This window comes from Chroicocephalus ridibundus, chromosome 5, assembly GCF_963924245.1.
Source record: "Chroicocephalus ridibundus chromosome 5, bChrRid1.1, whole genome shotgun sequence".
Lineage (NCBI taxonomy): Eukaryota > Metazoa > Chordata > Aves > Charadriiformes > Laridae > Chroicocephalus > Chroicocephalus ridibundus.
The window spans coordinates 39,642,639-39,657,048 of record NC_086288.1 but is presented as its reverse complement, the minus strand read 5'-3'; the positions used below and the strand labels follow the sequence as shown (position 1 = coordinate 39,657,048).

General features: G+C 37.1%; 1 protein-coding gene across 3 annotated transcripts in view; it reads left to right on the top strand.

Annotated features, from left to right (window-relative positions):
- The window catches only part of MARCHF1 (membrane associated ring-CH-type finger 1), a 248,096-nt gene that overhangs the window by 87,843 nt on the left and 145,843 nt on the right, over positions 1–14,410 (top strand). The window lies entirely within an intron of this gene.

Below are 14,410 nucleotides of genomic sequence, written 5' to 3'. Positions count from 1 at the left end.
AAACAGTCCCGTCCCATCTTTTCTGTAGGCCCCCTTTAGGTACTGGAAGGCCTCTGTAAGGTCTCCCCGGAGCCTTCTCTTCTCCAGGCTGAACAACCCCAACTCTCTCAGCCTGTCTTCATAGGAGAGGTGCTCCAGCCCTCTGAGCATCTTCATGGCCCTCCTCTGGACTCACTCCAACAGGTCCACGTCCTTCTTATGTTGGGGGCCCCAGAGCTGGACGCATCACTCCAGGTGGTGTTATATTTGGGATATACATTTAAGTACAGCTGTAATAATAATGTAAAAATAATAAGAAGAATAATAAAGTAATAATGATGCCATGTTAAACCCTCTGAAGCAGGCAGATGTGAACCCGTCCAGAGAGATGTATTGTAGAAGTTCTTTCAACGAAATATCTAATTGTCTTTTGATTCTTAATGTTATTGTGGCCTTAACTACAACCTACAACTGAATTCTTTGCTCTAATTTTGTGCTTTATGAGAATGCCAGCCATTTACAATTTATTAATATTTTTCCTTACAATTTCATTTAATAGGCCCTTATTTTCTGTCCTGACAGTTCTTCATCTACTTTTTCTATGTATCTTTCATTACTTCATTAATTTTTGTTCTTCGTCATTCATCTCCTCCAATTATGTGATCTGTCCTTTTCATCTGTGTTTCTACAGATGTAAGTTGTGTGGATTCTGTACAGTTTAAATGAACCTAATGTGTGGGAGTGCCACGGTGAATATTTATGACCTTGTGGCAACTGTCTCTGAAACTGTGACAGTTTCCTCAAAAAACAGAGAGCGAGTATATGAATAGTTTGGGGGTTTTTTCTCCATCTTTTTTTAGCGTAATTTTACCCATTTGTCCTCCCGAGTTTCCCTTCCATTTGTTGGTTATACAAAGCTTTGTTTTGATCCTATTAGGTTGGACTTATAATATGCTTACTTTGTTTATGTTAGAATGAGTCATAGCAATAGTCTGTCTTGTTTGTTGCAAAAAAAATACCCTAATACCCGTGCTTAGTTGTTTTCACGATTAATTGTGTTCTCTGAATGGAAGAAAAGATGGCATTTGCAGACATGAGTTAAGCACTGTTATTATTACAAGAAGTGGGAGGTGGGAAGGGTTATAAAGATTCTTTGAAATTAGTGACTTTGTTCTCCTTTTGTCATTTTTAACAAAACATGTCTGTTTATGTTGATACTGCCTAAAAGTTTTAATTTGAATAAGAACAGGTTTCGAATTTGCTAGATGTGACATGCATATAAAGAAATATCCTTTTCCTGTAGGAGCGCCTACAGTCTAAATATACAAAAAACACACGGGTTGCAAATAAGGCTTTACAGTTGTAGTGTTTTCTTTAAATGCAGCTTATTTCCTCTGTCCTTTATCCCTTGTGTCCCGCTTGAAAGGATGTTTCTTAAAAAGCAGCTTACAAGGAAAGTTGTAGTGAAGTCTTAGTTCACCGCAAAAACCAGCGCATATTGGTTAAATGAAGAAATCGCAACCATAACTGAACAGACAGCATAGGAAGGCAGACACTCCTATGTGCGTCATACTCACAGTCATCCAGTGTGTTGAGTAAACTGGGCTGTGTAATTCAAAGGAGGGCCCTTGTCAGCTTTTTGTTACTCATGTGCCACCAGGGACTCATGCTCAGGGAACAGTGGGGAATTTCAACACTTTTCTAAAGCAAACAGTTCCAAAAATTGCAGCTGTAGGGCGCTTGATCTAAAAACAGATTTGTACCTGCTATTAATTGGATCCAAGGGTGGGCTTCACAGCATGCAAAAGAAAGGGAAAAATTTATCTTTTCGTCACGAATGTAATGAAACTCTTGACCCGGTGCCACTAATAGCTGTGGCTTAGTTGGCACAATCTTATAGCTTTCTTAAGCTAGTAGGACAGCAACGTCTCACGGCTGTGAAAAGTATCTCATTCTTAGCTGGGTAATAGGAGAGAACAAAGCTGCTTCAGTCATCGCTTTGTGTCTCATAGACATCATCTTTTTAGTCTTTCTGGTAAATGCATGTTACTGTATTGTTATTATAGGTCTTATTCTCTGTTGTGTCACTTCAATTTTCCTTCGTATCACTGAAGGAAAATCATGTAGCAAAGAGTCCTTTTTTAACGGCATTTTCTATCTGAAATGAGAATTTCAGTGGGATAAGACAGCTATGGGTTTTCATTTAAGTTGGTTTAAGTTTACTGCTTGTGCTGGAAAAAGCCAGAGGGATGAGATTTAGGTGATAAAATGCCTTGTTAGGCAGCTAAGGAATATTGGAGGAGGCGAGCAAAAGCTAACTAGGAGAAAGTTCTACAATCTATTTATGAGATAGAATGTTATTTTAAGGTAAATGATCCTTAAAATACTAAAATCTACAAAGTGTTTATCAATGGATGATATTATAAAAAGTGGTAATCAGAACAAGATGTGCCTCATTAGTTTTTGTGAATATTTGAAGGTGCAGGATTTGTTCAAGGTGTTTCTTTCTGGGAAACATGGAAATGCAATGTATGCATCCTTTCCTGAAGGAATTTAACAATACTACGTATTTCCTCCAACTAATGTTTGGCTGAAATAGAGATTTGTGAAAGTTCAGTTTTGCTTCAAGAAGTTTGGCCTTTTTTTTAGGTTTCTTTTATTTTGACCTGAACTTGCTCATTGCTGTTCATATATGTTCATATGCTCAGTGCTGTTCACGTTTTATATCTAATGTGTCTTTTTTATGGTAAGACCAAAATTTCACTGAATTCTGTTTGAAGAAAGCCAAGGATAAATCAAAAAAATCTTTCAAAGATATTCAGTGTAGATTAAATCCATAGTAACTGAAAAGGATAGGGTTTTTCAAATATGATCGTAATGGATTTTTCAAGGAATTTGGTGCCGAATCACCTTTGAAATCTAGCAGGCACAAGGCTTTAAACTTATTTAGACTCTTTGGGAAATCCAAAGCCTAATTCCAGTTTTAGGCACTAAATAAGTCGTACACAAGGTTGGAGGATCTTTAGGTAGAGAATTCAGAAATACTGTCTGAAGAAAGGGCTGATTTTGTTTGTGGATTCTTTTTTTTCACTTTGCAGCTAGCGTTTGTTTCTGATGTGCCTATGAAACTGACAGTCTAATAATGATATTGTCCAAAGCCTTTATTCATTTTGCCCAGTTCTTCCCATTTTGATGTTTTTTCAGCTGCTTTATACCTTTTTGGGTTTTTTTTGTTATTTAGAAGTATTTACTTCAAAGTATCTGTTTGGTTTCCCTATGCAGTTTCAAATAGTTTTCCACTGGTATATTCAATGGTTTTAAAAGATCACCAATGTGTATGCCTAGTTACTAAAACCAGTATTTTTGTGCGTTGGAGAAACAGGTTTTCCACATACGTTAGCTGAAGTTTGTGTAATAGGGTCTTATATCTGCTGTAAAAATATATGAGATAATTGTTAATGTGGTAAAATACTCAAAAATATAAAATAAACTTTTCATCAGTATGTGATGTGAAGAAGCTGGTTAGCTTTATGGCACGAGGGAGGGGGTAGTAAATGTTACTTCAATCCTGAGATTTAATTTCTTAGCTGTTTTTAAGCAGGAGATTGACAAATCTGACCTTTTGTTAATTTAGGCTCTTAATAACCTCTTCTGACTCTCTTAAAAAATGCAGTTATTCAGTGAGAAAAACAAGAAAAAAATATTTACGTCTGAAAATATTCTTGGGAAGGATGACTTCAGAAAGCGTACTGGAGAGCAATTGTAACTTTTTTCCCCGATTGTTGTTGATTGATAGGGGCAAATGGTGAAAAATTGTGCTCCCCAAAGGCAAAGTAGCTGTGCGGAGAAGCCTGGCGCTCTGAAGTGCTTAGTGGAACTTAATGGAACTGGAACTAGTATCGGGTCTTCTCAGGCTGGGTTTTCTTTCGGTGCTTAAGTACTGGTGTGATGATGATAGAGCAAAGTGCTTTTCATAGTATCCTCACGTTGCACAGGAGTTCACTATAAAACATTACTTTTATGTGGTATTGAAGAGAATTAAGTTTTTTATTGAAGCTTGACAGAACAGATAAATGTAATAGCACATTACGTTTAATCTTATCTTCCAAAGCAGAGCATCCAGGCAGAGGTAAGATAAAGTATAATCAAATTAATCTTGCAATGTTTAGAAAGCTGATAATGGGTAACACAAAGAAATATATGACTTAAATCTGTAGTAGAGTTGTGTTAATTGGAAATGAATATTTAAGGTACATAACCTGAAGAAATACATAGAGAATATTGCAATTATTTGCCTGGGTGTTTATGCTAAAAGATGCTTTTCCTTTAGGAAATTATTCTATCATTCTCCTCCTGCCAACCCCCCATCTGAATTACCACTGTTAGATGCTTGGTTCCATGGAAAAGTAACAAACAAAACAAACCCCTGCAAAACTCTTGATTTCTTAAACAATAAGCACCATGTGAAAGCATGAGTAATTCTTGTTTCAGTACTCCTTTTCAAAAAATCTTCACAGACTTGATAGTAACCATCGGATCCTTCGTAACAGGAGTTTGAGGGATTTGTTTTCTGAATCTGGGTCCTCTACAATTTAAAATGAGAGTATAAAGTTGTTATGGCTATGTCCATCCAAGTGTAATAATTACAGAATTAGATAGATAGGCATCATAGCAACACATTGTATTTTATTAGAAATAAATATCTTTGTAATAGTTATGTGGCTCTACTTTTGGTATACTTCCACAGCTTTTAGGTGAAATTATGAACTTAATCTCATGTTTTTTGTCTTGTGGTTTAGTAACACTTGGAAATTCACTTTTTCTGGAGAAATTAAAGAGGAATGAAGAAGAAAAGGCTTGTGTATGTGCAGGAGAGTGCTGTTTCACACATTTCTAAACTTAATTATCTTTATTTAATCAGAAATGTATTCCATGTTTGTTAAAGAAATAACCTTTCCTGATTTCATTAAGCTTCTCGGGCATGTAGAGTTTCAGCCAGGGAATGTGCTTTGTTTTGAACTCAGTCAGCGACCCCTATAAAAATGTTTAATTAACTTTTTGCCAATGTCAATATAGTTCTATTATACTCAGAAGGCTGGATGAGCTCCCTCTGGTGGCTCATTTACATTGAAGTGCTGTTCCTTCCTTTACTTAAATATCTGTTTACTCAAGCGAACAAGGCTGCTGACCCCAGGCATCAGTCAGGCATCAGTTCCTTGTGGGCTTACGTTTTAATTGAAAAACATCAATAATTTCCTTACAGAATGAAACACCAGCATTTAAATTCACAGCAGTTTCAATTTGTTAGCAAAATAAATAGAGGTACTGGGTAACAAAGTAAGCAAATAAAACTGAATTAGTTCCTTTTAAGTCTAAATCGCACAATAGGTGGGTGGCAGTAATTTAGGAGTGGCACCCACTTACAATAGTGCTTACTCTTAAACTTAGGAAATACTTGGATATTAAAGAAAATTATTCAAGAATGTGAAGCCTGTGTTTTTAAAATGGTTTAATCCCTGTAGCTGACCTACAATTTGAGTTAAAATGAATCTTGGTATCAGAATTCATTTAGGCTATTTCATAGCATTAAAGAGAAGCATAATACCATCTCACTTACGTATAGTCATCTTTAAATTATGAAGCCAGAAGTCTTTGTGGGTCAAAACCACCAGCAAGTTTAAAGTGCATTTGCCACCTCTGTAATGTTAGTTTCCACAGATCCTTTCAAGCTCCATGCTGTTGTGATTTAATGGGATCCTTATTATCCTGGCAATGAACTGTCCTCGCTCTGAAGCAGTGGGAGGTGTTTCAAAGCCAAACAACATGGAGACTAGACATAAGGTTAAATACTTGGTTCAATATAAAAGATTTCTTTTATTAAGCTATTTTCAATAAAGCTGATTACAGAATAGAATACTAAAGAACTAGAGAAATTATAGTTCCCGGAATGTGAATATTTAGCCAAAGATAAAATTCAGCCTGGGTTTTTCTGAAGGAAAGGAGGATGAAGGGGTCACAGGAGATGAGAACAGGCAGGAAATGGCAGTATTTTAAGTTTATAAGATAGAGATGTAAAATAAAGGGAAAAATGCAGTATAATCGGCAAGGGACACCTGTAGGAAGTTGAGAAGAAATATATTCTAAAAAGTTTTTTGAATGAATATTCATTTGCATTTTTTAATTAATATCTTCCGTTTTTTCATGTCCCTTAAACATTCTAGCAGCTGAGATTCACAAAGCAAATAATGCTTAGCAAACATGGAAAATCTCCAAAGGTAGACTTTCAGCGTTCACACAGATGGACCTGGCTGTAAGATTTTATTTTTGATCACAAATTGTGCATCTGTCTTCATTCTTTGTCAAATAATGATAGGGAGCACAGTTCATAGTATAATCTCCAACATACTCTGCACCTGAATATCTGCATTAAAACCAACCAAACTTGGTCTTCCATTCTAATTATATGTAGCCAGTAACAGAAGCAGGTGGGTTAGCAAATAATAATTTCCTGTTGTGCAGATTTTTTTAGAACAGTTTCCCACCGTGTCCAAGTTTAGAATCTCCTTGATGTTGGTGATTAGAACTTTGAGAAGTGAAAAGCCTAATTTTTGAGGAAATTACTGGTGTACTTTTTTCAGGACCAAGAAGAATTGGAAATAACTTGCTTGGTGCACCCTGGGACTATGTTTACATTTTTGCAGCTGATGATAATTAGCATTTTCCAGTCATCCTTTGATTAAGAAATATTCTGATCCTTCTTGTCAGTCTGTGCTCCTGGCTGCTACCCAACTTCTTTTTCCTGTTCTACCAGTGCTGTAACTGTGTTGCTTGTACTACTGAACTTCATCCTGTTTCTAATGCTCTCATCTAGAAGATTGTCCAGCTCTTCCTGAATTGTGCCCTGGCCGTCCTCTGTGTTGACGGGTAGCTTTGAATCTTGGCCAAGAGCTAAGAGTCTGTTCTTACTGAATAACAGTGGAACTCTTTAAGATTCTTGGATTCAGGTTTGCAGCATTTAACCCAGAACTAAGCAGGTGGACTATACTGCTTGCTACGTTTTGATGTTTCTATTGTAAAGACTGTTAACTACCCTCTCTTAGACAGCTGTTAAAATGCCTTTTACATTTATGTCATTAAGAAGTGGGAAATATAATGGGAAAAATAATGGAAAATAATATTTTAGGTAGCAATGTCTTTATTTACCCTCTACTCTTTAGTACTTTTAGTAGGGTTTTTTTTTTCCTGTAGTAAACATAACCAAATAACTCAATAGCCATTTCCTGAACAACTAGACTTGTATTTGTGTTCTGAAGCAGCACATGGACAACAGCATTTTAATTTTATGTTTGTACGCTGGTGGACATATGTAGCCAGACAGCGTGGCATGCAGGTTGCTTCCACCCCTACAAAACCGGGAACATAATTTCATACAGTGTAGTTTTATGAAATGATACCACCTTTATATTGCTGAAGGTCATCAGTGTTTGTAAGCAGAGTGATGGCTGAGAGGTTAGTGTTCATCATGCAGGTAGAACTGCCTGAACTGGAGAGGTGGTAGGCCCTCTCCACAAGTTGGGTACTGCAAATTAGAGTTAACATAGTAGGATCCTTGTCTGTGTAGTGAGTAGCTAAGTGTCACTGCAGTATAGATAGTAGTTTCTTGAGTGTATGCTTTAACTGTATAATTTAATATCCTTTGTCGTGTACGTCGTGTAAATACATAGTCTGCCCATTCTGTGTAAAAGTTTGCCATTGGCTTTTTCCATTTTTCCATTTTTATAAGATGCAGCTAAGTTTAAACAAAAATTCTAAATTGTCACTCTAACTTGTGAGAGAAATGGGCTGTTCAAGCTACTGGTGGTGTGTAGAACTTTGCAAGTCTTTGTCCCCTGTTTCGTGGGGACACTGTAGTGTGATAAGTGAACAGTACGCTTGGTTTAATTTAGTGCAATTAATTAAATTAATTAAATTAATTAAATTAATTAAATTAATTAAAGTGCAATTTGGTTTAAACTTAGTGCAAACACTGTATTGAAGACATCCATGAAAGTGTTTGTGTTGAACAGTGGAAATCAGAAGTTGTTTTAAATTCCAGTATCTATTAGATAATGGAGATAATTACAGACAGGGGCCACATTTTATCCAATTTACCAATGTTCTGTCATTTCGTAGTTCACTTTTGTCAAATCTAAATTTCAGCTAGGTAAACTTCTATATGATGTACCGGGCATATTTTAATTCAGTCTCAGGTATTAGTTTTTTAATTTTTTACTTGCTTTTTGACTTGTACCCTTCCATGACCTTTGATTTTTAGCCTTTCTAAAAGTGCTTAGGCAGTACATCTGCACAGACTATGTGAGCGGCAAATAGGTTCTTTCATGTTTGCACTGACTTCTATTTTAGCCTCTCCATGGAGGAAAAAGAAGACCTGTGATTAGTAATGCTGTTTATGAGATGATGCATAATAATGCACAATATCCTGTGAATGGCAACATAGAAAAAAAAAATCCAAAGACATTCATTTGAAATTTTTAGTTGATTACTTCCTTAATACTTTCAATACACCTACATTCGTACTACATTACGTGGTACTTCTCAGCACTCCATTTATGAAGCTAAAGGTGGGCAAAGGGGAAAGCTGCCAAAACCCCGCTGAGGATCTAACACCATGATGGCTACATTCAGGTCTGTATCAACTCCCCAAAGCATTTCAAATGGAACTTGTAATACAACATCTCACAGTCCTTTCTTCTAATTTGTGAAGAAGGCAAATTCTATTCACCTCTTTTAAACAACTTTTAAGTTTTGCTTTTTTTGAGGACTTACTTGCACAAGGGTTCTGCCTAAAAGTCTTGCATTCCTGAGGCTCCTCGATTTGAAGCCAGCCCACAGTGCAGAACAGTATTTAAGACATACTGGTCCAGGTAGCAGAGAACAACAGGTTGTCCCATTCAGAGGAAAAGATATCTGGAAACTGGTCCATGCTGCTTTGAAATATTTGTATTTGGCTAAAGATATCTTTCATGTTTGCCCTAATTCCATGACTACCTTTTTACTGCAGTAGGTTTGAACTTTTTTTTTTTTTTTAAACTGTGAGGGACAGGAGATGATCTAAAGGAATTTTTCATTTACCTGAAAATTTCATTTGGTTCTAGTGTCATGTAACTTGAGGATGCTGTGAAGCCCAAGGGATTGGTTTACACCAGTCTTGTTTGGCCTGCACTAGGCAACTGCTAGCTGCATTTTTAATTTAGGTGTTAGAAGCTTCTGCTTGTTAAAGTGACTGTACTTCATCCCAGTTGATCATTACCGAGTACTGATATCCACTTCCACAGCTGCTGTAGTGATCAGACTTGCTTCTTTGTACCTAAGATGTGAATATAAGACAGGCTGAAAGTCACAACAGGTAGCCTGCATTACATTTGCTAACATCAGTGAGATCTGTGTTTTCTTTCCTTTTTTCCTGCCAAAACTTTATGTAAGAGGGTAACTGCTATTTTAAGGGGAAGAAAACCACATTAATTATTTGTGAGTGAAACTAGGCTCCTTTCTGACTTTTACTTCTTAGTATACTGTACTAAATTTTATACTGATTATCTATGTGGAGCTTGTGTCTTCTGAAATATCCGCAGAAAAGCGAAAACTTGTGTTTGAAGGCCGTTATTGGAAGTTTTTATATATATATTTGTGTATGTGTAAATGAATTAAGGCCCTCTTAAAACATACTGGTATGTCACCTTAATTTTTAGATATGTGCTGATACAGTTTTGATAGCCTGACAGCAAAATTGCATTTAAAATTGTAAGCAGGATTCTTTTCTTTAGGACTTCTCTATGAATTCTTTCGAAATCTGCCTCCTGACAATACCCCTTATTATTATTATTGTTTGCAGATGTTATGTGCTTTACCCTTTTGTAATTTTGTCATCAGTGCAGGTCAGAGGTGAGAGGCTTAATTGCTTTGATGCACTTGTTAATGGGAGGGAAATGGAGTGGATCCTTTGCAGAAATCCTGGGTTACAGATGGATGGCTTTGTACTTTATACAGGGGCATATCTGGGACCGCGGTGCGTCTGAGTGCGGAAATGGAATATTATCCAGCCCAACCTCATTTCATAAAACCATGTTGTTTTGTTGTGTTCTTAAATAAAATTGTGATGAGAACAAATGAGGTTCATCAATTTCTTATTAAGGAAATGAAGGTAATAAAGATGCTGAAGGTAATACATAAAAGTGACTTTTCAGGACACTGGAGGTATAGACTAGAGGTGAGGTAAGATGTTTGTAGTATATAGGAAACATGTTAATAGGTCTGAAAACATTTGTGAGGGTGTAAAATCTCCCCAGTTAAGTAGTAAAGGGAGCGTAGTATATACAGTATATGTAACTTTTCTGTATTATTTTTGGAGTCAGTGAAACTCATTCCTAGATCTCAGGACTATAGGGCAGGTCTGTACCTTTTCATACTTTGTGTGTTCGCAGCCAGTGTATCTTTTTGACAAATAATGTGGAGTCAAAACTACCGACTTCTAAGCATTTTATGCTGAGTAAAAAAGAATTAGATTTACCTGTTCCTGATAAAAGACAGGTTGTTTATGCAGGGAAACTTATTATTATGTTTTCTTCAATTCAAGAATCTTGTGAAAAATTGGGATTCTGTAAATGATGGCAACAAGGCAGAGTGATTATATGTAAGCTGCCACTAAACTGGCAGTACACTAGTACAGTGTTTCCTTGTCATTGTGTTACAAAAGGAGTTGTATCGCTGTTTTTCATTCTCATTGACGCTTATGTCACCACCGTTGGACCATCAACCATGGTTGATCAGATTCTTTTCTTACTTCAATGCAGTAGGCTTGCGTAAATGAGTACGGTGAGAAAATAATGTGATCCTTATTAAATTAAAATGAAAACATTGTTTGTGTATGGTTAGAATTCTGATCCCTTTTTGTTGTCTGATTCTTATGGAAATGCATCTAGGGATGGTTTGCACAGGGAATGTACGTATCCTAAGCACGACAGAGGGCGTAGTACCCTCGAAGCCATGGATGGGGGGAGTAGATGAAGAGGCTGCATGTGTTGCAGGCTAGAGCAGAAACACACAGTGTAGTCCGCATCAAGGGAGCAGCCCTGCGTTGTGAAACACCAGGAAAATGGTTTCTTTTGTCTTGATTTCCTTCATGGTCACCAAGATCAGACTGGTGCTGTTCGCAAAGTACATACTGAGGGCAGAGTGTTGGGTGACTAAAAATTAAGTTGGATCTCTTGGCTTCTCTGAATTGGGATTAGTAGGGTTTCAAACCATAGGCAAAAAGGGGGTAATTTCCATCGTATGTAACTTCTGTAGTTACTTGCTTCAAGAACTTTCTGTAACTTAAATCAGTTACTAATGGCCCACCCAACACACAGCTCTCTTCTCTGACACATCGTTTTCACCTGCTCCAGGTCACCAATTCACTTCTGTTATTGTCACCCCCTCGAGGCTGGAACCCCATCTACCTGCTTTGCATGGCAACTCCATACTTCACTGAGCAGCTGTCATGCTGTCCTGTGGGTGAGGCATGGCACCAAAATGATGACTCTTTGGGTGGTACATTTGCCACAATTGGTGCTATTTAAATAGAATATCCCAGGGTGGTCACCGTGGGAAATGAGTGGAAGTTACCATATTTTCTAATGAGTTTGTGTGTGTGTATATATATATCTCTCTATATATCTAAAATGACTTTATTTACAACTTTGAAGTACTTTGGGACTCTGGGAGCTAAAAACACATGGTAAATTGAAATCAATAGTTTTTTGTTTCTGCAAGGTGTGCTCTGATGTTGTCCTGCTGTTCTGAGATCATAGATGTATTAACGCTGACGCAAAAGCTTTACATTTTATAATTCTATATAGTAAACTTGAAAAAAGCAAAGAGGGAACACTAAACTAAAGTGTGGGATAGAAAAATGATCCCCACCCCACCTCTGCCACTTTTATGGTGCGCTTTTGCATATGTTCTGTATTTTCCAGCAGCTTTCTTGCCCCAAAGCAGTGGTGCTCCGCGTATTTCCACATATAGCAGTACTAGGCTTGAGTGTTTTGCGACTTGTTTTAGTACTGGGGCTGGGAAGAGCCATGTTTAGCGTGTCTACTGTGAGGGCAATCACTCATTAATTTGGAGTCTCCACATGGTGAAGAAGTGTAATTACTGAAACAGTTAAGCAGAATGTGAGCGTGGATTTACTTAATGATAAAGTCATTGCCTTGCTTTGCACGAGGTTTTGTTGTTATATACTTTTTAATGGCATAGGTTCACTGTAGGGGGGAAAAAGAGGCTATAAGAAGTCATAATTTTAAAAAGCATTCAGCACATTGCACCATTTAAGGTCTTTATTCTGTCTAAAACAGACATAGATGGGATTAAGGAGATTACTGGTTAACCTAGAAATCTCTGACTTGAATCTCAAGTTCAGACAATTTAAAATGCAGAATTATTGGCACAGCATCAAAAGACAAGTTGACTTTTTGAAGCTTAACTAGACATGGAAACGCACACGATAGGAAAGCTCCATTTTAATACCTCAAAACCACTAGTTTTCTCTCTGTGTTTTTATCAAAGAGGTGAGTGATTATCATGACGAAGCACAGCCAGGTTTAGGGATTCTTAATCCACTTGTTCCTCAGAGGAAGGAAGAGAGTTTGTCACTAGCTTTAAAACTTTCTCTTGAACTAAGAAGGAATTTCCTTTACATTATAGTATGGTTTAAGATTAACAGTTAAACTTCAGTAGTCTGGTATATGACACTTCTTGTGTTTGATTACTGCTAGAAGAAATTTTTATATTGCAGCTGTCTTGGTAAACAGGAGCTTGTCTTTTTTTTTTTTTTTTTTTTCAAGATTTATATTCAAAATTCAGAAAAATCTCTCTGTGTACATTGGAAGCTGTTTAAACTTACATTCAAACTAATTTTGAAATATCAGAGAGTAAAGATGGAACAAGCATGTAAAAACATAATTAAAAATGTGTACAGGAACCGTGTAGATGGCAATAGAATTCATTTTATTCTTTGTAAATCTGTTTCATGACTATGGATATATATAAAAAACATATATAATAAGCATATAAATATAAAAATGTGCACACATACACACATGTCTTGCAGCATTTGTAAACTCCTACTACAGATTATGTTTCTTTGTTAATGCGTTTGATAAGCCCGTATGTTGGAGTGTATCAATATACCTTGGTTTAAACCAGTGATGTAAAACTGGGATGTCAGCATGAACCAGATCCTGGTTTATCTCTGGCTAGACTCTTGTAAGCTCTGTTAACTCAGACTGAGAAATAGTAACTAAAGTAGTGGAGTAGTGAATCAACAGTATTTAAATCCTCCCCACGTGGCTTTGTTAGAAAATCTAGGCAGCATATAATGCCATTATTTCTTGTTAGAATTCCAAGTGCCACTGTATACAGCTAGAAATAAAGATGACTTATTTCAAAGCCTGGGTTATACTTTTTGTTTTAATTGACAACATATTAAAACATTGTTGGTGCTTGCCCTGCTGTGTGGTTTTTTTCTGCTTTCATTCCTGTATTGTTTATACGGTGCCGGGAATTTGACTTCTGATCTAATTATTTCTTTACTATTTTTGATCAAAATCAGTTTTGCTTGCATTCTTAATATTTATCAGGAGTAATAACATTTTTGAGGAAGTATAAGTGTTAAGAGTTTCCTTTCTTCATATCCATTTTTGTAATACAGCACCTGGGACCTTCTGCTATTGTTTTGCATTTTAGGGGGAGGGGAGGTGGTGAAACAGTTTTCCTGGGCATTTTGCATCTTGAAACTGAGAGAACAGAAGATGTTGGGTGGGAGAAGCGCACATAAATGACGTTTTCGGAGTGCATGTGATTACTGTAAAGACACCTGTGTGTCTGCCTTTGGCTTGTCCTGCTGAGCTTGCTTCTGGTGGTGTCTTGGAAAACACGAGCACAGCAAAGGGTTAACTTTTTACTATCAACCTCAGAAAGGCACACTTGCAATCCCTCCCAGTCTTGTCTTCCTTTATACACCTCATTCGCTCACGCTGCTCTTCACTTCAAGGCAGATCCTTTGACCTAAGCAGATTATTGTAGACGCATGAAGGACACAGCAAGCTATCTGTGCTTTTAAAGGAGGAGATTCTGGCTCCAAAATAGGACACTAAGCTTTTCAGCCTGATGCTGCTTTACCTAGTCAGCACGAGGGGGTGTCTCCGGGTGCTTAGTGGGCTCCTGTGGCATCAGATGGGAAACAAAAGCAGAAGTGGCAGCCGCTGCAAATGTGGGAGCCTCTGCCATTAGAGGGAAGCGATTGCTAATAAGGGCCTGCGAGACCCGGGTTTCCTTGGTTTCCATGACAGTTATTAGGTAACATGGAGATTGAATTGTCTCCCACAATGCTCTT